The sequence below is a fragment of the Eptesicus fuscus genome, chromosome 5 (assembly GCF_027574615.1).
Source record: "Eptesicus fuscus isolate TK198812 chromosome 5, DD_ASM_mEF_20220401, whole genome shotgun sequence".
Classification (NCBI taxonomy): Eukaryota; Metazoa; Chordata; class Mammalia; order Chiroptera; family Vespertilionidae; genus Eptesicus; species Eptesicus fuscus.
Genome location: NC_072477.1, coordinates 108035402 through 108061036, shown reverse-complemented (window position 1 = coordinate 108061036; position 25635 = coordinate 108035402). Strand labels below are relative to the sequence as shown.

The 25635-nt window shown below is 48.8% G+C and overlaps 1 pseudogene; it reads left to right on the top strand.

Annotated features, from left to right (window-relative positions):
- Window positions 1-1137, top strand: part of LOC103303885 (eukaryotic initiation factor 4A-I-like) — a 38834-nt pseudogene extending 37697 nt beyond the window's left edge.
- The last annotated feature ends 24498 nt before the right edge of the window (window positions 1138-25635 follow it).

The following is a 25635-nucleotide window of genomic DNA, read 5'->3' as shown; positions in this document are numbered from 1 at the left end:
GGCCAGACCCCACCCGTGCACCAGGCCCCTAGTCAAGAATAACTGGAATGAGATCATTGACAGCTTTGATGACATGAACCTCTCAGAGTCCTTCCTCTGTGGCATCTATGCCTATGGTTTTGAGAAGCCCTCTGCCATCTAGCAGTGAACCATCCTTCCCTGTATCAAGGGTTATGATGTGATCGCTCAAGCCCAATCTGGGACAGGAAAAACAGCCACTTTTGCCATATAGATTATGTAACAGATTGAATTGGATCTAAAGGCTACCCAGGCCTTGGTCCTGGAACCCACTAGAGAATTGGCACAGCAGATACAAAAGGTAGTCATGGCTTTAGGAGATTACGTGGGTGCTTCCTGCCATGCCTTCATTGGGGATACCAACATGCATGCTGAGGTGCAGAAGCTGCAGATGGAAGCTCCCCATATCATGGTGGGCACCCGAGGACTTGTGTTTGACATGCTTAATTGCAGATACCTGTCTCCCAAATACATCAAGATGTTGGTACTGGATAAAGTTGATGAAATTTTAAGCCATGGGTTCAAGGACCAGATCTATGACATATTCCAAAAGCTCAACAGCAACACCCAGGTGGTATTGCTGTCAGCTACAATGCCTTCTGATGTGCTTGAGGTAACTGAGAAGTTCATGAGGGCCCCATTAGGATTCTTGTCAAGAAGGAAGAGTTGACTCTGGAGGGTATCCGCCAATTCTATATCAACATGGAATGACAGGAGTGGAAGCTGGGTACATTGTGTCTTATATGAAACCTTATGTCACCCAGGCAGTCATCTTCATCAACACTCTAAAAAAAGGTTGATTGGCTCACTGAGAAGATGAACACCGGAGACTTCACTGTCTCTGCCATGCATGGAGATATTGACCAAAAGGAACAAGATGTAATCATGAGGGAGTTCCACTCTGGCTCTAGCAGGGTATTGATCACCACTGACCTGCTGGCCAGAGGCAGTGATGTGCAGCAGGTTTCTTTAGTCATCACCTATGACCTTCCCACCAACAGGGAAAACTATATCCACAGAATCAGTCAGGTGGACGTTTTGGCCATAAGGGTGTGGCTATTAATATGTTGACAGAAGAAGACAAGAGGACTCTTCGAGACATTGAGACCTTCTACAACACTTCCATTGAGTGAATGCCCCACAATGTTGCTGACCTCACCTGAGAGGGTCTGGCTTGCTACCTCATCCCTGCTAGTGTTCTTAGTCCTTGGAAGGCTGAGGAGCAGGAGGGGGGAGGGAAGGAAGCCAAAAGGTGGACATCTTGTCTTTAGTTTTCCTTTGAATAAATGTCATTTTTTAGGTAAAGAAGGAACCGTGGCCCTAACCGGTTTGGCTCAGTGGATAGAGCATCGTTCTGCGGACTGAAAGGTCCCAGGTTCGATTCCAGTCAAGGGCATGTACCTTGGTTGTGGGCACATCCCCGGTAGGAGGTGTGCAGGAGCAGCTGATCAATGTTTCTCTCTTATTGATATTTCTAACTCTCTAACCCTCTCCCTTCCTCTTTGTAAAAAAAAATCAATAAAATATATTTTTTTAAAAGAAACTGTGAACAATTTATTTTTTTATTTTTTTAAAATTTAATAAATCTTTATTGTTCAGATTATTACAATTGTTCCTCTTTTTCCCTCCAATAGCTCCCCTCCACCAGATTCCTACCCCAACCTCTGCCCTTACCCCCTGCCCACTGTCCTCATCCATAGGTGTACATTTTTTGTTCAGTCTCTTCCCGCACTCCCCACTCCCTTTTCCCCCCAAGAATTGACAGTTCACTCCCTTTCTATGCCCCTGATTCTATTATATTCACCAGTTAATACTGTTCATCAGATTTTTTTATTCCCTTGGTTTTTAGATTCACTTGTTGATAGATATGTATTTATTGTTCATAATTTTTATCTTTACCTTTTTCTTCTTCTTCCTCTTCTTAAAGAATACCTTTCAGCATTTCATATAATTCTGGTTTGGCGGTGATGAACTCCTTTAACTTTTTCTTATCTGTGAAGCTCTTTATCTGACCTTCAATTCTGAACGATAGCTTTGCTGGGTAGAGTAATCTTGGTTGTAGTTTCTTGCTGTTCATCACTTTGAATATTTCTTGCCATTCCCATCTGGCCTGCATAGTTTCTATTGAGAAATCAGGTGACAATCGTATGGATGCTCCCTTGTAGGTAACTAACTGCTTTTCTCTTGCTGCTTTTAATATTCTCTCTTTGTCTTTTGCTCTTGGCATTTTAATTATGATGTGTCTTGGTGTGGTCCTCTTTGGATTCCTTTTGTTTGGGGTTCTGTGTGCTTCCTGGACTTGTAAGTCTATTTCTTTCACCAGGTGTGGGAAGTTTTCTGTCACTATTTCTTCAAATAGGTTTTCAGTATCTTGCTCTCTTTCTTCTTCTGGGACCCCCATAATTCTGATGTTGGTATGCTTGAAGTTGTCCCAGAGGCTTCTTACACTATCTTCAACTTTTTGGATTCTTTTTTCTTTTTGCTTTTCCAGAGGAGTGTTTTTTTGCTTCTTGGTATTCCAAATCTTTGACTTGATTCTTGCGTTCCTCTAGTCTGCTGTTGGATCTCTGTATAATATTCTTTATTTCAGTCAGTGTATGCTTAATTTCTAGTTGATCATTTTTCATATCCTCGAGGGTCTTGTTAAATTTATCGGCCTTTTCTAGGAAATTCTTGAAAAACCTTGTAACTATGGTTTTGAACTCTATATCCAATCTTTTGCTTTCCTCCATTTCCTTCATTTGTGGCCTGCCTCTTTGTCTCTGCATTTTAGCTGCTTCCCTGAGTTGATGGAGTTGCTTTGTGTGCTAGGTGTCCTAGCAGGGCCCAGAAGCTCAGCCTCCCCAGTTACCTGAGGTGGACACTCTTGGTGCAGCCCTTTGTGGGCTGTGTGTGCAGTCTTGTTGTAGTTAAGCCTTGGTTGTTGTTGGTATCACTGGGGGGAGTTGACCTCCATGCCAATTGGCTGTGAGGATCAGCAGTGTCTCCGCTGGGAGGGCTTCTGTGCTCAGCTTGGATGGGGCGGAGTCTCAGGGTGGAGCAAACAGCCTTGGTTTCCCGTCAGCCTCGCCCTACGAGGGCCCTGTGTTTCCATGTCCCACGGCAATGGCTGCACGCACCTCTGAGAGTAGGCTGCTCTTGAGTATCGCCCACTGCCAGACAGTCCAGTTTCTCCCTGAATGAGTCTGGTACCCAAAGTCTCACCAGGAGCTGGATTTCAGTGCAGTCTGGAGGTTTTGTTTTCCTCCCGAATGAGAAAGCTAGCCGCGTGTTTGCTGCCCACCCTCTCCGTGCCACAAGTAAGCCAGCCGCGTATTCAGCCGCCTGCCCTTTCCGCGCACACGGGTCTCTGCACCTCCACAGCTCCTCTGAGTCTGTGTCCTCTTCTCTTTCCTTCTAGTTGTAGAATTTCCACTCAGCCAGCTTTCCGATGGTTCTGGATGATGTCCGCTCTGTCTTCCAGTTGCAGTTTTAAAATTGTTGTGTGAGGCAGCAGTATAGGTGTTTACCTTATGCCGCCATCTTAGTTTCTCTGGAACCATGAACAATTTAGATACCCTTTTCTTTGGGGTAGGTTCATGCCCCAGGTGCCATCTATTCTCCCAAAAACACTGATCCACTTCACTAATTTAATCAACCTCGAAATCCCAGAGATTTCCTGATCCTCTGAAAATGACTCACGGCGGCTATAATGTCACTCACTCTCATTTACTGGACCAAATTTGGAGAGAGAACCCCTGAGTTAGGTGGCCCAGGGGATTGTCTCCATGTGTGTGTGTGTGTGGGGGGGGGTGGGCAGGAGAGAAAAAATAGTAGCCATTTTTCACATTGTTTTGTATAGTATTTATTGATTCAGGGGAAAAACAAAATTCTGAATAAAATTACTTGGAATTGAATTTTAAAAAAATGAACTCAATAATCTCAGATCCCCTCTCTTTGTCCAGAGGATTCAAGTCTTATCAGATAGGCATCATGGATTCCAAGCCAAACCACTAAGGCAATCCCAACTCTGCATCTTCCAGGCTGAAAAGGGATAGGCAAGTTATCAACCTCTCTGTACTACCTGTAAAATGGGCTATTATGAGGAGTAAATAACCACTGGACACAGGACCTAGAACACAGCAAGTTTCATATAATTGTTATCTTGAGGAGGAAACTGGTCTTGCAAGGCATGTCAGGCCATAAAAACTGTGAACAATGCACTGCCCTGGGGAGGGGAGGGTCATTATCACTGGCCCCAGGACAGATCATCGGATATGGCCTGGGTACCCCCAATACCTGGGGGCCTTCCTGTAAGCCCACAAAAGGGGGTGGAACCATATCTGCAAGACAAAGACCCCAGAAGGTTATAAAAAGTGAAGCCCTCTGCGTGTTTCTTCACTCTGATTTGGAAATTATTCCCGGAGTCCACTAGTGTTAATAAACGGGGTCCTTCCCTTTCTCTAGGAAGTGTGCTTGGTATTTCTTTGGTCTTCTGCAACATTTTGTTCCCTGACTGTGAAGCTAACCACGTTTGGCTCTTGCCTCCAGTGAGTGGACAGGGTTTGGAGCCCGGGGGCACAGGACAGGCATCCGGAAGGCATGCACTGCTGATTTTATCAGAATTGAATGGGGGGAGGGCAGACTCCAGGTGCTCCTGGACCTCAGCCCAGGACGCAGCTGACATCTGGAAAAAGTGGACAGACACCTCTGGACCTGTCGACAGAATTGGTAAGGTAGTGTTGTGGAGCAAAGGCGAGTGAACGACCACTGGAGTCCAGACCAAATTAAAATTTAGGGAGCCTTTATTAGCCAGCCGGCGACTGCTCTGCCTTTCTCCATGCAGGGAGTCCAGAGAGCAGCCCCGACCCTTTGTGCAGGACTGCTTTTAAACCCATTTACCACATCTTCTTTTTGCAGAGTAAGTAATTTAAGACAAAACAGATTTTCTTAAGTAATGTCAGGGTCATGTTATTGATGACCGTGTTATTTACAGGGTCATCCTGTTCTCAAGAAAGCTGACAGTGATCTATGAAAGAAGGCCTACATGCTGGGAAGGGGCCATGAGACCATATCTCAAGGCCTGGCCTGGTGTCAGCACTGACAACTCTATCTGGGGCATAGTCCACAGCCTCTCTGGAATGGGAGTAGTCTTATTTTTTGAGGTGCAGCTGGGATTCAAGGCCAAGTCGACTAGGAGGAAGCATGCTCAAAAATTCCCACTCTCTAACATTAGGGGCCCCAGTCAGTCAGGCCCACTCCAAGTGAGTGGAAGGGGAAGCTTGATCACCTCCCTGGAAGTCATAAGACTTTGTCAGGTAAATCAGGAATCAGGACTCCGGAGGTGAGTGAATTCAGATTCTATTAAGGAATTATGGGTTCACTCTTCTGTTTGTTTGTGTGTGGGACTAGCCAATTTGCTACCAAGAAGGCGGGCTGGACGCAGTCTTAACTCCTCTGGTAAGTTCTCACCGAGATGTTGGTTGAGAATTCTGTTCTGGGGCGTGGGTGCTGGGAGTGCCCCCATGCCCATCTGGGGAGTTGGGCATTATCTGCTCAGCTCCAGTCTGGGCTAGTCTACTGAGAGAGTGTGAGTACGGATGTTTGTCTGTCTTGGCATAATTATCTGCTGATTAACTGGTCTGTGTGAAAGCAAAAGCTACTTCGATTTTCTGTTTGTTCATCTGGTTAAAACATTTGATGTACTGAAGGCTGAACCATGATGGTCTGCAAAAGTCTCAAGCAGCGCTGTTAAGTTAGTTTTCTCAGAGACGTTTGCTCTCTATCAGAAGGGATAGTTGATAAAAATTTCTGTCTATGTTTGTGTACTAGGGGCTTTGGTTTGCTCTGTGATTTTGCTTTGTTAGATTGAAATTTTGGAATTCTGGGGTAGATTTAAAGGTATTTGTGGCTTTTCTTGTCTCTTTTGGCTGGCAGGGACTTTCAGGGGCAGGGCTCACAGCTCTGCAGGGTAGAGAGATTTTTTTAAAAATATATTTTAATTGATTTTTTACAGAGAGGAAGGGAGAGGGATAGAGAGCTAGAAACATCGATGAGAGAGAATCATCGACCAGCTGCCTCCTGAACACCCCCTACCAGGGATGTGCCCGCAGCCAATGTACATGCCCTTGACCAGAATCGAACCTGGGACCCTTCAGTCCGCAGGCTGACGCTCTATCCATTGAGCCAAACCGGTTTCGGCGGTAGAGAGATTTTACCCACCCTGCCCCTGCCTGTGCTGATTAAGGATCTTTTCTTTAAGGAGACCCTCCAGGCTTTTAGTAAATTTCCCTGCACCCTTGCCTGTCTCTCGCCACTGATCATCATGGGGTTGGGACAAAGTAAACCCACTGTTCTCAATTGCATGTTGGAAAATTTTGAAAAGGGTTTTATTGAGGACTACGGTATTACAAAGAACCCCAAAACACTGAGGAAATTCTGTGAATTAGAATGGCCAGTCTTTAGGGTCGGCTGGCCCCTGGAAGGCTCTTTAGATGTAGGACTGGTCAGGGTGTTCTGGAATGTAGTCATGACAGACCCTGGACACCCAGATCAGTTCCCTTACATAGACAGCTGGTTAGGAATTGCTCAAACTTTGCCACCTTGGGTCTGGTTCTGTAAGGTTTGAGGAGAAACGGAAGGGGGCGGTGTTTCTGGACCTTTCAGACCAGCTGGGGAAGCACTCTGTGCTGCCAGTGGCACATATGGAGATGGTGAAACTAGCGGGACTTCCTCAGGGGATCCTGGCAGAACAAGGGGTTGGATGCCCTTCTGAGAGACCTGTTTGTTTTCTGAATCCAACCCCTTGTTCTGCCAGGATCCCCTGAGGAAGTCCCGCTAGTTTTACCATCTCCATATGTGCCACAGGTGGCACCAAGTGCTTCCCCAGCTGGTCTGAAAGGTCCAGAAACACCGCCCCCTTCCATTTCTCCTCAACCAGGCTCTCCAGAGCCAGTTGGGCGGTGCTTGCATTCAGCCAATCAAGGGCCCAGGCCACAACCAGCACATCAGATGCCTCTAAGGGAGATTCGGGGTGCCAAAGTAGTTGGCAAAGATGGGACCTTGCAGGAGGGAGGGCCAGTCTACTATTATCAGCCCTTTACCACCAGTGACATCCTGAATTGGAAACATCACACCCCAGCTTATTCTGGAAAACCTCAGGCCATGGTAGACCTCCTAGAAATGATCTTCCAGACCCAGAAGCCAACCTGGGCGGACTGCAAGCAGCTCCTTTTCATGTTCTTTAACACTGAGGAGCACATGAGAGTAGTACTCGGAAGTGGCTCCAGACCCAGGCCCCGGCAGGAATATTAGATACAGACAGATGGGCCAGGGAGGCCTTCCCAGATGAGGAACCTGATTGGAACCCGAACTCAGAAGATGGAAGGACCGGGCTAGAAAGATATCGGTTGGCCTTCCTCCAGGGGGTCAGGGCCAGAGCCAAGAAGCCCACCAACATGGCTAAAATCTCTGAGGTTTTCCAGAAGCCTGATGAAGTCCAGCAGCTTTCTATGAGAGACTATGTGAGGCATACCGAATCTACACTCCCTTTAACCCTGAGGCCCCAGAAAATCACACCATGGTAAATGCCGCTTTTGTAGGCCAAGTCCAGCCTGACATCAGGAGAAAATTACAGAAGCTGGAAGGGTTTGCAGGAAAAAATGCCAACGAACTGCTGGAGATAGCCAACAAGGTTTTCATCAACTGCGACAATGTGGCAAGGAGGGAGGAAGAAAAGAGAATACAAAGAAGGGCCAATATAATAGCAGTGGCTTTTAGAGGCTCAGGCTCCAAGTCAGATCAGAAGGGGAAGCAAGAATACAGACCAGGGGGAAAAGGAACAGCGAGTCTGAGACGAGACCAGTGTGCCTATTGTAAGGAGACAGGACACTGGAAGAATGAATGTCCCAAATGGCAAAGTAAGAAAACTGGGCCCCCTTTTCCACCCAGTCGCTATCAACCAGAGCCACCTGAAGCAGATCTCATTGGGCTACCAATGGCTGATTCCGACTAGGACAGACCAGGCTCATTTCAGCTAGGCCCCCACGAGCCCATGGTCAGAATGAAAATTGGGGGCCAGACTGTGGACTTTATGGTTGATACAGGAGCTGAGCACTCAGTAGTCACTCAGAAAGTAGCGCCTCTCTCAGGAAAGGAGGTCACCATTATTGGAGCTACTGGGGACCAGACCCGTAGACCATTCTGCCGCCCTCGCTGATGCCAACTTGGCGGCCACCGAGTAATTCACGAATTCCTTTACTTGCCAGACTGTCCAGTGCCTCTAATGGGGAGAGACCTTTTAGCCAAAACGGGGGCAGAAATCCCTTTTGCTCCAGATGGCTCAGCACAGCTTCGCCTAGGTGAGGAGACCTCCCCAATGATCCTGTCCTTAGCAGTGCTGAGGGAGGAAGAATGGAGACTTTATACCCCCCAGTCAAAGGCCTCACCATTAGAACCTGAATTAGAGAAGGAATTCCCGCTGGTCTGGGCAGAAGGGAATCCTCCAGGCCTGGCTAAGGACCACGCCCTGGTGCTAATCGAGTTAAAGCCTGGGGCACAGCCTGTTAAAATCTGCCAATATCCAATTCCAAGGGAAGCACGCCTAGGAATCCAGGTCCACTTAGACTGGCTGCTTCAGTGGGGACTTGTTAAACGATACAGGTCTCCATGGAACACGCCTCTCTTGCCTGTCAAAAAGCCTGGGACTAACAACTACCGCCCGGTGCAGGATCTACGGGCTGTTAATGAGGCTGTTATAACCCTGCATTCAGCATTACCAAACCCCTACTCACTTCTGGGGCTCATCCCATCAGAGGCGGAATGGTTTACATGCCTAGATCTGAAAGATGCCTTTTTCTGCCTTAGATTAGCACCTTCCAGTCAGCCTCTCTTCGCTTTCGAATGGGAAAACCCAACTACAGGGGCCAAGGAGCAGTTCACCTGGACCAGACTGCCATAAGGGTTCAAGAACTCCCCTACTCTCTTTAGTGGAGCACTAGCCTCTGATCTGTCTAAGTTCCCAGGACAGGACTTGGGGTGAGTTCTACTCCAATATGTAGACGACCTCTTACTGGCCAGCTCCACACGAGCTCAGTGGTGGAAAGGAACACGAGCCCTTCTGAGACTGTTAACTGAAACAGGTCATCGGGTGTCTAAGAAAAAGGCACAGATTTGTCAGAAAGAAGTCAAGTATCTAGGCTTCCGTATCACCCAAGGGAAACAAAGGCTATGGACTGAAAGAAAGCAGGCAGTATGTGCCATCCCAGTCCCTAGCACCCGGCGGCAGATTCGGGAATTCCTGGGAGCGGCAGGATTCTGTCAAATTTGGATTCTAGGGTTTTCAGGCCTGGCCAAGCTTCTCTATGAAGATTTAAAAGGAGAAGAGAAGGCACCCATCGACTGGGGTCCCAAACAGGAGAAAGCCTAGGTCACCATAAAGGCAAAGCTCACTGAGGCCCCGGCACTAGGGCTACCAGATGTGACATGAGACTTTAATCTTTTTGTTCATGAGAACAGCGGGGTAGCCCTAGGAGTTCTAACCCAGGAGTTTGGACCCTGGCAAAGACCAGTAGCCTGTCTCTCCAAGTGATTGACCCAGTTGCCTCGGGGTGGCCCCCGTGCCTCAGGGCCCTTGCAGCCAGGGCATTATTAGTCAAGGAAGCAGATAAGCTTACCTTAGGACAAAACTTAAATGTAAAAGTACCTCATGCTGTTGTCACCCTGATGGAAGCTAGGGGGCAGCACTGGCTGACTCATGCTCGAATGACTCAGTATCAAGGGCTGTTATGTGAGAATCCCCGGGTACGATTAGAAGCAGTGAGAACACTTAATCCTGCCACCTTTCTACCCATCGCTGAGGGGGCCCCTGAGCATGATTGCCTGGAAGTCCTAGAGGAGGATTATTCCAGCCGGCCAGACCTAAGGGATAGGCCCCTGCAAAATCACGGACTCTGTATTGTTCACAGACGGCAGTAGCTTATTAGATGAAGGAAAAAGACGAGCCGGATATGCAGTGGTATCAAACTTTGAGACAATCGAGGCACAGGCCCTGCCTGAAGGATGGTCAGCGCAGAGGGCAGAACTTTGGGTTCTAGTAAGAGCCCTAGAGCTCAGTAAGAATAAGCGTACCAACATCTACACTGACTCGCGCTATGCCTTTGCTACCCTGCATGTCCATGGGGCCCTATATAAGGAAAGGGGGCTCTTGACAGCAGGAGGAAAAGGAATCCAAAATAAGAATGAGATTTTAAAGTTACTAGAAGCAGTCTGGGAGCCCAAGGAAATAGCCGTCATCCATTGCAAAGGTCACCAGAAAGGGAAAGACTCAGTGTCAGAAGGAAACCAGCGTGCTGACGCTGCAGCCAAGCTGGCTGCTAAAGAACAAGCAGCACCAGCACAGATCATGTTGGCCCCCGAATTACCTGAACCTCCAAAATACACTCCTCAGGAAGAGAAATGGGCCCAGAAAGAAGGGGGAAGGAGAACAATGGAAGGCTGGTGGATACTCCCAGATCATAGGGTCTATGTCCCAGAACAGTCAGCCCATAAGGTAGTCCTCCAGCAGCATGAACTCACTCATTTAGGGAAGACTGCCCTAGAAGCCTTGTTAGGCAGGTACTACCTGATTGCCCGTCTTCCCTCCTTGTGTGCCTCAGTCTCTCAGCGTTGCCTCCTCTGAGCTCAGAACAATGCCAAACAGGGTCCTGTGGGACCGATAGGAGTTCAGTGCTGTGGACAAGCTCCTTTTGAGGACTTAGAAGTAGATTTTACAGAAATAGGGCTTAGCAGAGGAAATAAATACCTGTTAGTCTTTATTTGCACCTTTTCAGGTTGGGTCGAGTCATATCCCATTCACACTGAAAAGGCGAGAGAAGTCACTAAGGCATTGCTGAAGGATATAATTCCACAGTATGGAATGCCTCTGACCATAGGGTCCGATAATGGCCCAGCCTTTGTAGCAGAAATAGTACAACAGGTAGCCAAGACTTTAGGAATTAAATGTAATCTACATACAGCTTACAGGCCTCAGAGTTCAGGGAAAGTGGAACACTTGAACCAGACTCTAAAGCAGGCTATGGCTAAGCTATGCCAAGAGGCAACCTTACCCTGGACAGATATCTTGCCTCTTATACTCCTGTGGGTACACTGTGCCCCAAGGACCAGGGTAGGTTTCTCTCCCTTTGAAATTCTATATGGTAGACCCCCTCCCTTAATTTGGCCAAAGGGAGATTTGGGGAAAATAGGGAACTTAGAAATCCAGAAACAACTACAAGGACTTGGAAAAACTGTCTTTGAGGTCCACAGACGGGTTACTGATCAGTTACCCATCTCTCTAGGAACAGCCGTACGTCCTTATAAACCTGGAGACCAGGTTTGGGTAAAGGATTGGAAAAAGGAGCCCCTCAAGCCTACCTGGAAGGGACCCTATCAGGTCATATTAACCACCCCCACAGCTCTTAAGGTTGCAGGACTAAACACCTGGATCCACCACTCCCGGGTGAAGGCAGGCCACCAGCCCAGTGACATCCAGTCTGAGTGGAAGGTGACCTCTGACCAGAAACACCCTCTGCGGATCACCCTCAAGAAGACAGCAGACCTGGCTGAGCAACCTGCTCCAAGGAATTCAGATAACACCCTGCTGAATTCTCCCTAACACTAATCTTCCTTTCTTATCTCCTAACGTAACATGCTCTAGTATTTCTGGATAATCACTGGTTTTATCTAATAATTCTTATTTTGTCTTTTTATGAGTGCCAGCGGAATCCGAGACTAGTATCAGGAGGAGAACTCATCTGCTCTTGCTGGGACACAGAAACACCATAAAATTACTGCTACCCACACAGCAAGGAAACAAAAGCCTTATCATAAATTGTTGGATTACACCTTGTCATGCCATCCTTTGCTCCTTATTTAGAAACTCACTACCCAAATATGCTAGACCAGGTAGTCCATGAGAAAACCCAATCAAGCCAGATTTTTGTTAGCTATACTTTTCCAGCCTGTGGCATGTTACGACTCTACTACCAAATGCACGTGGGGGTGGGGAGGATTGTATTGAATGAAAAAAAAAAAAAAAAGGACCTGTCACAGCCAATGTGCAGCTAACTAATGTTGCTCCTATTTGTTTCAGCAGTACACAGGGCCAACATCCAACAGGTCACCTCCCTGATGAACTATGCAACTCTACCCCCAAGGCTGAAAACACCACCTACCCCTGGTGCCCCCTGCAGGAACATTCTACGAGTGTGGGACCACTGCTTACCTCTGCCTGCCTGCAAACTGGACGGGAATGCCTTTAAACTTCAGATGGTCCTACAAACCAGAAGAAATCCCTACAAACCCCTCTGAGAGGAAGAAGCAGGATGCTAACCCCTTGGTCATCATCCCTTTCCAGCAGGAAGTAGCTAAAAGCGGTCGTCACCCCTGTTCACCATAACATCCTGTGGTCATTGCTCCACAAGGCTAAAAGAAGCTTGTGGGACAAGCGGGGGGGGGGGGGTGGGGGGGGAGGGGTGGAGAGGGGGTATGAAGAGCAAACTGGTCTTGCAAGGCGTGTCAGGCCATAAAAACTGTGAACAATGCACTGCCCTGGGGGGGGGGTCGTTATTTCTGGCCCCAGGACAGATCATCAGCTATGGCCTGGGGACCCCCAACACCTGGGGGCCTTCCTGTAAGCCCACAAAAGGGGGCGGAACCATATCTGCAAGACAAAGACCCCAGAAGGTTATAAAAAGTGAAGCCCTCTGCATGTTTCTTCACTCTGATTTGGAAATTATTCCCGGAGTCCACTAGTGTTAATAAACGGGTCCCTCCCTTTCTCTAGGAAGCATGCTTGGAATTTCTTTGGTCTTCTGCAACAAGCTAACATTATTTAGGCTAGTGGACCCCAATAATTTCTGACAGCCCACTCCATACATACACACACACACACACACACACACACACACACACACACACACATACCAGTGGCCCAGTGCATGAAATTTGTGCATGGAGGGGGTAGTTCCCTCAGCCCAGCCTGCACCCTCTCCAATTGGGGACCCCTTGGGGGACATCCCTCTCACAATCTGGGACCACTGGCTCCTAACCACTTACATGCCTGCCTGCCTAATCCTCCCTAACTGCCTCGGCCTGCCTGATCACCCCTAACTGCCCTCCTTTGCCAGCCTGATCTTGCCCCCCAACTGCCCTCCCCTGCTGGTCAATTTGGTTCTAATTGGTCAGTTTCTATGCCAGTTAGTGTCAAAAGCCCCACCTCCTAGGCAGCCATTGGCTCCTCACAGTTGGCCCAGATTTGGTTCTGATTGGCCAGTTTCTATGCCAGTCAGCGTCTCTGGGCCTATTAACAGGGCCTGATCAGAAAGGCAGGGCTGATCAGCAGCCCTGGTGGAGGCTCCAAGAGAAATGGAGGCAGGGCTGCTGGCCAGGCTCTGAGGGAAAGAGAGAGGCAAGTGCTGGTCAAAAGCTGCCTCAGATGCTACAGATCAGCCCCTGCTTCTCTCTTCAGGTCTCTTTCCGGACCTGATTCAAAGCTCCCTCAGCAGTCACTGCTGGGTCACCAGGCCTGCAGCCACAGTAGTCAGCGCTGGGTCCCCATGGCAACCCAGCGCTGACTTCCCGATGGTCAGCCTTTGGTGTAATCAGTCGTTACACTCTGGCTCTCTTAAATAGAGAGAGAGAGAGAGAGAGAGAGAGAGAGAGAGAGAGAGAGAGAGAGACAGAGGAAAGAGAAATCAAATCATTTGTATTCATGTATTTCAGTGCTAATATATTGTTCCATAAAACATACACAAAACAGTAATTTTAAAAGGATAATACAAAAATATATAAATAGAAGTTCTAATACTTTCTTTCTACACCCCAGTGGATCTTTTCGAGTCCCCACTAGAAGCAGGCCCGGTGCTTTGGTGACCACTTCTTGTACTAGCAGCCTGCATACATTGTAGTGATTTAGGCAGCAGCCCCTTCAAAAAAGCTTCTGCCAGGGCTGATGTGAGAGGATAAGCTCCAGGGCCCCACATGGGAGCCAAGGAGTGCTAATGTGGGTGATTAAATAATCTGTAATCCATTTGGAATGGCAGCCATGTCTAACAGAGGTGTGATGACTGCTCCACAAATAGAAAGTTGGCCAGGGAGGCAGTTGGTGGGACATATTCCAAGGGCATGGGGTAGGCATATGCAGACTCTCTCTTGTTACTCAGTGTCTTCTTGCTGCAAAAAGTGCCTGCCCAGTGCAATTGGTCAGTCTGCCCCTTCCCTGCCCAAACCCACTATCCTCTTCTGCCTCTGAATCAGTCTCTCCTGTGCTCCATAATCTCCACTTGGAACAAGTCCTCTTATTTGAATCTTCCTCCCTCCAAGCTTTTTTCCTCTCTCCCTCCCTTTCTTTCATCTACTAATGGCTCTGTACTAGCTCTATTCTATGTATGGCATGTAAAGTGTACCTGCTGTTTTTGCTCTCCCAGCATCAGTTTCCCTTCTTCTGGAAACCATAATCATCTTCTCCTTTTATGAAATGTCCCCTATCTCATTTCAGGCTATGAGACTTGGGTGGCACTGCCCTCACTCCCATGGTTCTAAGAATGGGCACATCACCCAGGCCTAGCCAATCAGAGTCCCATTGGTGGTCACATGATCCATCCCAGGCCACTGGAACCACTGGGAAAGAGGTACCCTCCACTGTAATTGCTAAATGATAGAATATAAACTGGGAACTGCTGGGGACTATTTGCCACCACAAGGGGAGGTGGCACAGACAAAAGCATGTGGATTCTTGAGGACCTCAGTGGAGCCTCTGCTTCAACTATACTTGAAACTTATTAACTTATTCCTTTATGTAAGTCAGAAATTCCTTTGTTTGTGCTTAGGCCATTTTGAGGTTTTCTTTTTTTGATTTTATAATCTAGTAATGTACCTGACGGTTTTGAGCAAAACATTCACAATCTCCTGTGGTGACTAATCTTCTCCCTGCAAAGAGTACTTGCCCTCTCTGGCCTGCTCCCTACACTACAGCAGACTCAACATCCTATGCCTCACCGTGGCCTGTAAGGCCCTCAATGACCTGACTCTCCTCACCAACCTGACCTCCCCTCCTGTCCCCCTCCTCTTCCCTCATCCTGTTCAAACCACATTGGTCTCCTTGAAGCTTCTCAACAAATGCGGGGCACCTCTACACACACTCACACACACACACACACACACACACACACACACACACACACACACCTTTGGGCCTTTGCACTTGTTCCTTCTGCTGTTACAGCCCTTAGGCCTAGATGACCCTCAAGTCTTCCTCTGTGACTGCTTTTCCATTTCATCTCAAATGGCACCTTTCCTGACCAGCCAGTAGCAAATAGCAACCTCCCAGTGCCTCATCACTCCCTATTTCCTTAACCTGCTTTATTTTTCCATAGCACTTTCATTTAATAGCTCATTCATTTACCTTCTATCTCTAGATTATAAGCTCTATTAGACAGACCTTTGCCGTGTTCACTGAGGCATCCCCAGGCCTAGAACTGAGGCTGACATACAGCAGGTGCTCAGTAAATACTGGGTAAATGAATGTGCCTCTATTCCTCTCCCATGCAGCTGAGCTCTGTCTCTCCCTAGCCTAGACTCCCAGGAGAGGGGCTAGGGCTCCTCCTCCTCTGGCTCCTCCATCTTTCCCACCAATCAACTCACCATATTAATGCCGCCAGCCCCTTCCATCCTGTATTCTTCTTCCCAACCCTACTGCATTTATAACTACTTGCTGGAGGTGGGAGGTTTATCTAGCCCCTGCCTGACCCATCCTAACTGCTCAAAACCAGTTTGTTAATGAGCCTCCAAGCAGGTCAAGGCAGCCCCTTGCAGCATACCCAAGTCAGTTGTGAAGGAGCAGGCAGTTCGTTTGCTCCCTAATTACCAGCCTCACCTTCTGTGGACATCCTCAGAAGATGCCTCTTTCCTAATTAAAACAGCGGGTGGATTGCAGACTCTGGGCAGCATCCTGAGCTTCTCCTCGCAGGAGCCAGAGGCAGGCAAAGATGTTTCATTAGAAAAGAGTTAGGGAAGGGGGGCAGTCATGGTACCCACCTCCTCCTAGGAGAGCTATTGGGAGGTCCGCAATTTAGAGGCACAGTTAAACAGCAAATACAAGAATGAAATAATTAAGTCCCTGATCTGCCTCTCCACCTCCCAGCTGAGGCTTCACCTGGCCACTCCTCCTCCCGCCAACTCTTTCCTGCATAGCCATAGGTCTAGCTAAGAGGCAGCTCTGCTGAGCACCTGCTCAGGTAATCTTTTGCCCTCCCTCTATCTTTGGACAGGTTGGTGGTGGCTCAGGCATGGTCCTGGGACTGTGTCCAGGCCCAATCCTTCCTGGAAGAGATAATATCTTTGTCCAGGCCAGCCAAACTCAACGTCTTAGGGCTTATTTGGCGTGTGGGGGTTGCTGCCTGGGACATAGCCCATTTACCACATGATAATCATTTTCCCCATTTGTTCTTAGTAATAGAACCTCAATTTTATTCCAGGTAGCAAGATACTCAGCCAAAAGACTACATTTCCAAGGCTCTCTCGTAGGGTGTACTTTCAAGAATATTCCTTAAGAGGAAGATAGATGATACATGTCCTTTTGCATTATCCTTCTGATTTCTACTTCTTGGTTAAAAAGTAGAGGTGATGGTTGGAGCTCAAGCAACCATTTTGGGACTTCAAGGATGAAAGCTGTATGCCAAGGATGATGGGTCAAAAGATAGAAGAAACCCAGGTCCCTAATAATCATGAGTTGCTATACTGCTTTGGACTACTTAAATCTAGACTTCTCCTTTGAGAGAGAATAAACCTCTAATCTGCTTAAGCTAACTTTAGTTGGGTTTCTGTCACTAGTAGCTTAGTGAAAATCATAATTAATGCAATAAATACTTTGAGCATGTGATAAAAGATGGGATTCCACTCTGCAGGCACAGATACCTGTATGCAGGCACAGGCATGTCACACACACACACACACACACACACACACACACAATTTTGCACATGACTTTGGTCTGAGAGAAGTAGTCATATTCTCTAAGTAAGGAGCCCAACTATGTCCTCCCAACCCCAGGCTTTAGTCACTGTGGCTTACTGCTTCTGGAGCTTTGGGACACAAAACCACCTAGAATTCGGCACCTAAAACCTGCTTTGTTGACAGTATTTTTGCTTCTAGTGCTGTGAGATTGGATTTCTGGATCAGGGGATAGAAGAGAACCCAGGACCTGCCCTAACCAAACCCTGGGGAAACTGGACTCACACAGATTTTAGTTCAGTGGTTCTCAACCTTCCTAATGCCGCGACCCTTTAATGCAGTTCCTCATGTTATGGTGACCCCCAACCATAAAATTATTTTCGTTGCTACTTCATAACTGTAATTTTGCTACTGTTATGAATCATAATGTAAATATCTGTGTTTTCCGATGGTCTTAGGCTCTACAGCAGCAGTTCTCAACCTGTGGGTCGCGACCTGAGAACTGCTGCTGTAGAGCATAAGACCATTGGAAAACACAGATATTTACATTACGATTCATAACAGTAGCAAAATTATAGTTATGAAGTAGCAACGAAAATTATTTTATGGTTGGGGGTCACCATAACATGAGGAACTGCATTAAAGGGTCGTGGCATTAGAAAGGTTGAGAACCACTGCTTTAGTTTATCATCAATACAGACAGAATAAAATTTGGGTCCATGGTGGGCCATAACCATGAGGTGCTCAGGATCTCAGAGGAGATGGTGGCCTGCAGGAATTAGAGGGGATTGCCTGGAGGGCGAGGGAACCCTGGACTTGGAAGGGCCAGATGGGGGCAGCAAGCTTTGAGAAGGAGACATTGGGGGGCATGGGGGAGGGGGGCGGGGAGCAGAGGCCACCTGCAGGCAGAGGCTGAGATGATGCTTACAGCTAAGGGGACTTTGGCTTCTATGTACACAAGGGACTCAGCAGGAGGAACGTCTTTACCTGAAATTAGAGATCACATCACTGAACCCTGGTGGGAGACTGAGGACTATGAATTCAGAATCTCTTTGCCTGAGAACATCAGTGAGAACCTTGCCCATGGGCCTGGCCCAAGGCACCTGGGGTCAGAGAGCATGGGGCCCATTTCAGAGACTGGATACTAAAAGTTTCCACGCTCCTTCCCTCCCCACTCTGCCCTGCACCCAGTGCCTCTCTGTAACCTCTGAGGAAGCTGAACTACCTAGTTCTAGTTCTTTGCCCAACCCACTGGCTGTCAGTGCCTCTGGGGAAGGGGAGCCAAGGGTCCAAGAAAGCAGCCATTACTTTTACCTCTAGGCTTGGATCTGCCATCAGTTCTCTTACACGAGTTTCTTCCTCTCTCTCTCTCTTCTCCCACCCATAGATCCCCATGCTCTGAGGCTCTCAAAGGATTCATGGACTTTGACATTCAAGGCCAACTAGTTAATGCCATTCCTTCCAACTCCAGGAGAAATCTGCACCCTAGGCCAGTTCAGAGATTCCTTCTTCCCCTGCTAACTGCACTGAAAGGCTTCCTCCTCTCACCTGCTCTTCTTCCCTCCTCCACCCCTCACCCCCTTCCCCCCCCCCCCCCAGCCCACAGGTGACTGAGGTCAGAGAACCATAAATAACCCACAGTTTTCAATTAATATTTAATTGCAACTTGAAATTCTTAATTGCAGCTGAAATGCTATCACTGGTGGAGGCATGTTGGTGGGGGTGGTGTGGGGTGATCCAGTTAGAGATGCTTGGCCTCTTCTGGACCAGGCACTGAGCCAGCAGAGAAGGGGTCAGAGGGCAGTTTGAGCCTGGCTTGACACTCTGGCCAATTACCCCAGGAACAACATCAGAGCAGTTACATCTTGGGCCCCAGGCCTGCCCCTTTGCAGCCAGAGGCCTGCACTTTGACCTGCCCTCTGTGGAGGGCTACCTGAGAAGTCCCATTTGTCAGAAGTCTCATTATGGCCACAGAGGGTCCTGACAGGATGATGCAGCATGCTCTACTTGAGGCCAGCTAGGGCCCTCTGCTGGAGCTTTTTGGGGTGGAAGGCCTTTGGGGGCCCTCACAGGAGACCAGGGCTGTGTCCAGGGAGGCCCAGGTGCTGCAGAGGTGGCACAGGTGACTGATGAGCCCTTAAGATTGGAGCCCAGACTGTACTCAGCTGGGAGGGGGGATGCAGGGCAAGGTGGAAGTGGTCCTGATTTTTCTGAACTGAGAGCTTTCCTGAAATGTAGGACTTATGGTGCTAAAACCAGGAAAGTCCCAGGCAAAATGAGATGAGTTGGTCACCCTAATTAGAAGCAATTAGCCCCTTTGACAAAACTAGTTTTGGGAAGTGATAGCTGTCCTGAGGGTCCTCCTGGGGGGTACAACCTCCTAACTACAGTTCATTCCTTCCTTTCTCCTGAGACAGGCCAGTAAGCCAGGACAATTGGAATGGGGAAACTGAGATAGATAGCTGAACTAACCGGCTGAGCAATTTACAGCAGATAACTAGGTCTCCGTTGTATTTCAGCTCCAGGCCCAGAAAAGCAGCAAAACCAGGTGAGTGAAGCCAGGACCAGCTGCAATATCTAACAATCCCCTATCGTCCTAACCATGACCATAACCCTGAAGGACCACGCTGAGAAAACTGATGAATATTCTACTAAAACCCTCCCCCTGAGACCTCTCCTAAGATTCCCACATCAAGACAAAGGACCCAGGGCTCATTCTTCCTCTGGGGAGCAGCCCACGCCATTCCCTTCCTCTTCTTTCCCCCCACAGGCCTGCATTTCCTAAACTCTAAAGGACTCCATGAGACTTGCAACCAGGGGAGCAATGGGCAGCAGCAGCTCATCCTTTGAACCTGTCTCCAAGGCCCCCTTGTCTCTGACTTCCCAGAGAGCTATGGCAGCCTAGCCTAGGTTCTCCTGCTGCTTCTTCTACACCAGGGGTGGGGAACATCTGGTCCATGGGCTGTGTGACGCCCGTGAAATCATTTGGTCTGGTCAAGGCAACCACAGTCAGGACTCAAAATTCAATAAATTTAGGAGCTTTTTTAATAGCAACATAAATTTATACTAAATGAAGTATATTAAGTGAATGATGTTATAAATATCCAAATGGCCCTTGGTAGAAAAAAGGTTCCCCACCCCTTTTCTATGCTAAGTCCTTTCTTGTTTTATTGGCCCAGCTTTAATAAATAGTCCCCCATAATCACCTGGACTCCTATTGTGAAATGTTTTTCTGCATGAAGTCAAGAATCCACACACTACAGCCAGCCCTAGGCAGACCCGCCAGGGGCCAGGTCCCCTTTCCAGTAACACTCCCATCTCTGGCCTCTTGACCTTAAGGGCCAACATTGTGACCCACAGGGTCTGTTGGTGCCACTTGTATCCTTGGCTAGATTCATTCATGAATTCTGCCCAACCACTGTACTTGGCCCACTTTATGGATGAGACAGACATGCACTCTGGCCCCCTGGCTCGACAGGCAGCTTGCTATTTGATCTGGAGTGAGGCATGTGCTTGGTTTGAGCCTCAGTTTTCTCATCTGCCTTCCCAGGAGTGACCTGGACCAGGTAGGGCTGTGGCTGAAATGAAGATTTCCAGGCTAGGTGGGATCAGGATGGACAGGGAGGTCCTCTGCAGCTTCTACTTCTGGAAAAGCTCTCAGAGTGGGAGATATAGGTCTGTGGTGGGGCTGATGTCAAGGGCAGGAGCCAACTAAGAGGTCACCTGCCCCTTGGCCGGCCACTCCCTCCAGTGTTTGCAAACTTTGGCAGGAGCCTTTATTACCTGATACCTGACAGCTAAAGACAACAGAAAACCTGAAAGTTGGCTTTCCTCCCTGGCTACCTAGAAGCCTGCATGGAGCTGCCAGCAGTGTGGGGCGGGGGTGCCGGAGATGGGTTTTAGTAGGTCAGGGAGAGGGGTTGGGCCTGGGATAGTAGCTGGGCCAGGGGCAGGGACGCAAGTGGTGGGAGGATTGGGGAAGGTGGGATTTTCTGGGGAGTTCAGAGAGGGTCCCATGGGCAAGCTCTGCCAACTTTGGCTCACACTCATTCATTCATTCATTCATTCATTCATTCAACAGAAACTGACTGAGCAGCTGCCATATGCAGGCTCCATCCTGGGCACTGAGGGAATCTCAGGAAGGAAACAGACAAGAATACCTGTCCTCAGAGCACCCTTTTTTCTCAGGTGAGAGTCTCTCCTGTAGTGTGGTTCTCAGACTGACCCTCTGGCTAGGCTCCTCCCTGGCAGCACCCCAAGTTCTCTATCTCTAGTTCAGATGAGCACTAAGGCAAGTAAGTGGCCTGGGGCTCTGACCCAGCCAGGGACTGAAGGGCTGTGGAGCCCACAGGGCCTGACTGTCCCTTCATATCATTCCCTTAATCTCCCTGTACTGAAAGAGGCCAAAGCTGCTTTGCCCTAGTCAGTAGCTCTCATCCCAGGGTTTACCAGGCATCTCAACAGGAACCCTGTGGGATGCCTCAAGTCCCTAAGTCCCTCAAAACGTTTCTGTCCTGGTCCTTTTCTTTCAGACTGTTCCTAAGAGTCCATGGAACTCAGGGACTAATGAAACAGATCACAAACACATTCATATATAGCCCCCAACCACACATTCTGTAAACGCACGGGCCTCCAAAGCGCTGCCCTTGAGGAGCCTGGATGCAAGTGGGGAGAGGGGTTTGGGTCCTCACAATAGTACCATGTGAACATTGCACCTAACATTGGCCCCCTGTGACATGGTGGGTGTGATTCTTGGTGCTTAATGTATATCACCCATTTATTATTGCTCGTGAGAACTCTAGGGAGTAGGTTCTATCATATCCCCGTTTTACAAGTGCAGGAGGTTCCTTCACTCGCCCATGATCATCCAGGTAAGGGTGAGGAGCTTACACACAGCCAGGGATTCTAAAGCCCACACTGTTCCCTCCTGAGAGGCAAATCGGGAACAGCAGGGCAAGGTTATGACAAGCAAGAAAGACAGCAGTCAGTTCCTCAGTGCTTGGAGGGGTGAAGTTCCTGTGGACGGGGTATTCTGCGAAGATGCCTACAGGAGGGTGCTCCTCAAGGCAGATGCTGAGCAGACCCCTGCCGGTGACCCCTCCCAGCACAGGGCCCTGCACAACCTCTGCTCTCCAGGAACACCTTGTGGGTCTCCCACCAGCCCTTTGGGGACCTGTAGTTTGGCCAGAGATGAAGAGCAAGGGCATTGTCAGGACAGGGAATCGCATGAGATGGGTCTTGGCAGTGAGGATGATTGGGGGGCATTCCTAGAGAGGAGCCTTGGAAGGGAATTCCCAACTTGGTGGGGAAGGGGTGGTGAGGACCCAGGGGCTAGTGTCGAATTGAAATTGTCTGGCTCATGCAAAGGGGAGATGTGGCACTTATGCTGCTATGTTGACCAAGAGGTAACCTTTGCTTTGGCCCGACTTTGGGAATAGTTGGGCTAGAAGGACCATCACAGATCAGAGGGCCGAACCTGCCTTGTACAAGTGGGAAGTGGTAGGTCCGGGTGGGGAGGGCAGCTTGGAGGCCTCCTTATCTCAGGGAGCAATAGGCAGGATGCTTCCAACCATCCAGGAGGAACCCTGAAAAGATAAATCTCTGAGAGAGGCCCAAACTAAGGCCCTGACTGCTGCTTCTGCTCCTCACAGGCCAGCCTCTATCCTACTCCAGGTATTTGCTCAGCAGCTCCCAGAACCACAAATAACCTCCATCCTCCTTTCCATCTCTCTAAATCTCCCTTATATTGGCTGGGCCTTTATCTATAGCTGGGCCCAGCTCCAAGTTCTACTTCCTCCAAGATGTCTTCAAAGATCGCCCTCACCTGCTGACCCCTCATTTCCCCTAGGTGTTCTCAACCTGAGTCTGTTCTGATAAAATTAATGCGATTGTGTGAAATCAGGATTTCTTCCTCTGTCCTTTCACTGGCCTGCTGGTCCTCCCTTGCCATGCTCTGAGCTCCCTAAGGTATGAGCCTGTGGCAGGCTACTCTCCAATCATACCTTCCCAACCACCTTGCCCCCACAGCAATCATGCTGGAGAAGAGAAGGTCGCCAAGCCCTGGACTATAGGGGAAGCCAGAGATGGGCTCCTGCACCCCATTCTGCCTGCCCTTGTCTCCTTCATGGACAGAGAAATGGCTTTAGGCATGAGATCAGATGCCCCCTAATATCTATGACTTCATCCACCAACTAGACCAGCCCCCTCCCAAGCCCTTTGTGGATCATCTCATGGTCAGACAAGCACATGTGGGTATTAGACCAGAGCCTTTAACACTAAGGCTCATTCATCTTCTCTTACATGCCTTAAGTGACAGGCTGCTCACTACCAGTAGCATCACTTTGTATCTTGCCTGAGTGGTCAGAACTTGTGTCTCTTTAGGTCTGCAGTGCCTGGTGCCAGAGGTCCTGACACGAGGTTCTGGGTGAGCAGAACAAAGGCTAGGCAATTCATCGTCAGCCACCAGGGCACGGGACCACCGTCTGTACTCTACTCTGGCTGCTAATCCTTCTGTCTGGGACCACATGGCCTGCCTGACCGCCCTCTGCAATTTTCTTCTTTTCTCTTCCCCTCCGCCCCCCACTTCCTTGTATCTAAGGATTGCATGAGTCACTTCACTTTGAGCTGCCAGAGGCCAGATGCTGTTGGGCTTGCAGTGGAAGCCAGTTTTCCCCCTTTACTCAAAGAGAGATCAGGGCTGAGGAAAGTGCCCTACACCGTCATCTGGATTTCTCAGGAGGGTGGGTGTGGTTGTGCCAGCCACTCACCTCCTGAGGTTCTGGCCAGTTCACTTTCCATTCCCAGCTTGTATGTCTTCCTGCTGGCACCAGGCAGGGGCCAGGCCAGCTCCATGCAGTCCAGGGCGTGCTCAGTCACCCAGACGTTCAGCATAGCTAGTCTGAGAGGAGCCTGAGGCCCAGTGCCATTCCCACTCCCCCAGAGAGTGCTCAGTGAAAGCCTCCGATGTCCCAGCTCCATGCTGGGGCTGAAGGATAGACAGGAAAAATAAAGAAGCCCTTGCCTTTAAGGGATTGGCAGTCTGTTTGGGGGGACAAAATTTATACAAACAGTAGTTCATGGCTTTTAGCTGGATTGCGCTTCTACTTCCACAACGATTTCATTTGTTCTCACAACCCTTCAGCACAGGTGTTACTATGCTCACTTCACAGACGGGAACACCGGGCTTTGAGAGGTTAGGGTCAAAGGGGCACTGTGATAGAGTTGAGCCCTGACCTGCATCCATCAAGCCCCAAGCCTCACTATCTGGTCAAATTGGAGAAAAGGCAGGGACAGCTCTGGGGGGAGGGGCCACTGTCCTCTCTCCCCCAGCTGAGCCTGGGTTGTGCTCCTCTGCTGGGAGAACATAGAGGTCTTGAGCAAGTCTTGAGGTGCTTGGCAGACCAGAGATATTGCATGTCAGAGACCTGAAAGTGGGAATTGGAAAGGCGTCTTAGTTTGAGTTCCCTTGAAAGCAAAATTTGAGATTAGGATTAGGGTGTCGGTGATATACTTGGGAGTGAGAAAGGGGGAGTGGCGAGAGTGAGAGAAGAAAGGCAGAAAAGCTGACAAAAAGGAACATTAGCAGAAAGGCCGAGGTGGGGGTGGGCTCTGCTCCTCTGGCACCTCCCAAACTGTTTGCCTAAAAGATGGAAGGCTGGAACAGGTGACCCACTGGCTCCAAACCCCACTGGTTGGGGGCTGGCCCCGCTGATTTCACTCCTCTGCCTTACAGTATGTTCTTGCTCATGAGCCCAGCTGGCACCTGTGGCATCAGAAAGATATTGGAAAGATTAATTTTAGGTGCTTGAGGTGGACGCTGAGCTGGCATAGAACTGTCCGTCCCTAAATGCAGTTGAGCCAAAAGTGGGTTTTGCTCTAGGGCAGTGGTCGGCAAACTCATTAGTCAACAGAGCCAAATATCAACAGTACAACGATTGAAATTTCTTTTGAGAGCCAATTTTTTAAAACTTAAACTTCTTCTAATGCCACTTCTTCAAAATAGACTTGCCCAGGCTGTGGTATTTTGTGGAAGAGCCACACTCAAGGGGCCAAAGAGCCGCATGTGGCTCTCGAGCCACGGTTTGCCAACCATTGCTCTAGGGGATAAGATGTATTTTGTTCTGAGCCACCAAATTCTGGGCCTGCCTCAGTGATCCAGAGGACACGCTTTATTGAGCAGTCCCAGCAGGTGCCTAGCTGGGTGCCCTGGAGTACAGTGCAGAGAAGCTAAGAAAAGACATGAAAGAGTGACGAATAAGATAGCTACCCAGCAAAGCTCTCATTCAGAATCGAAGGTCAGAAAAGAGCCTCACAGACAAGAAAAAGCTAAAGGAGTTCATCACCACCAAACCAGTATTACATGAAATGTGTAAGGGTATCTTTTTCTAATTTAATTTAATTTAGTTTAATTTTTAATTCTTTATTGATTAAGGTATTAAATATGTCTCCTTTTCCCTCCATTGGCCCCCGCCCCAGCACATGCCCTCACCTCCCTAGTGTCTGTGTCCATTGGTCATGCTCATATGCATGCATAAAAGTTCTTTGGCTGATCTCTACCCCCTCACCGGCCCCCCACCCCCGCCTTCCCTCTGAGATTTGACCGTCTGTTCGATGCTTCTCTGTCTCTGGATCTACTTTTGTTCATCAGTT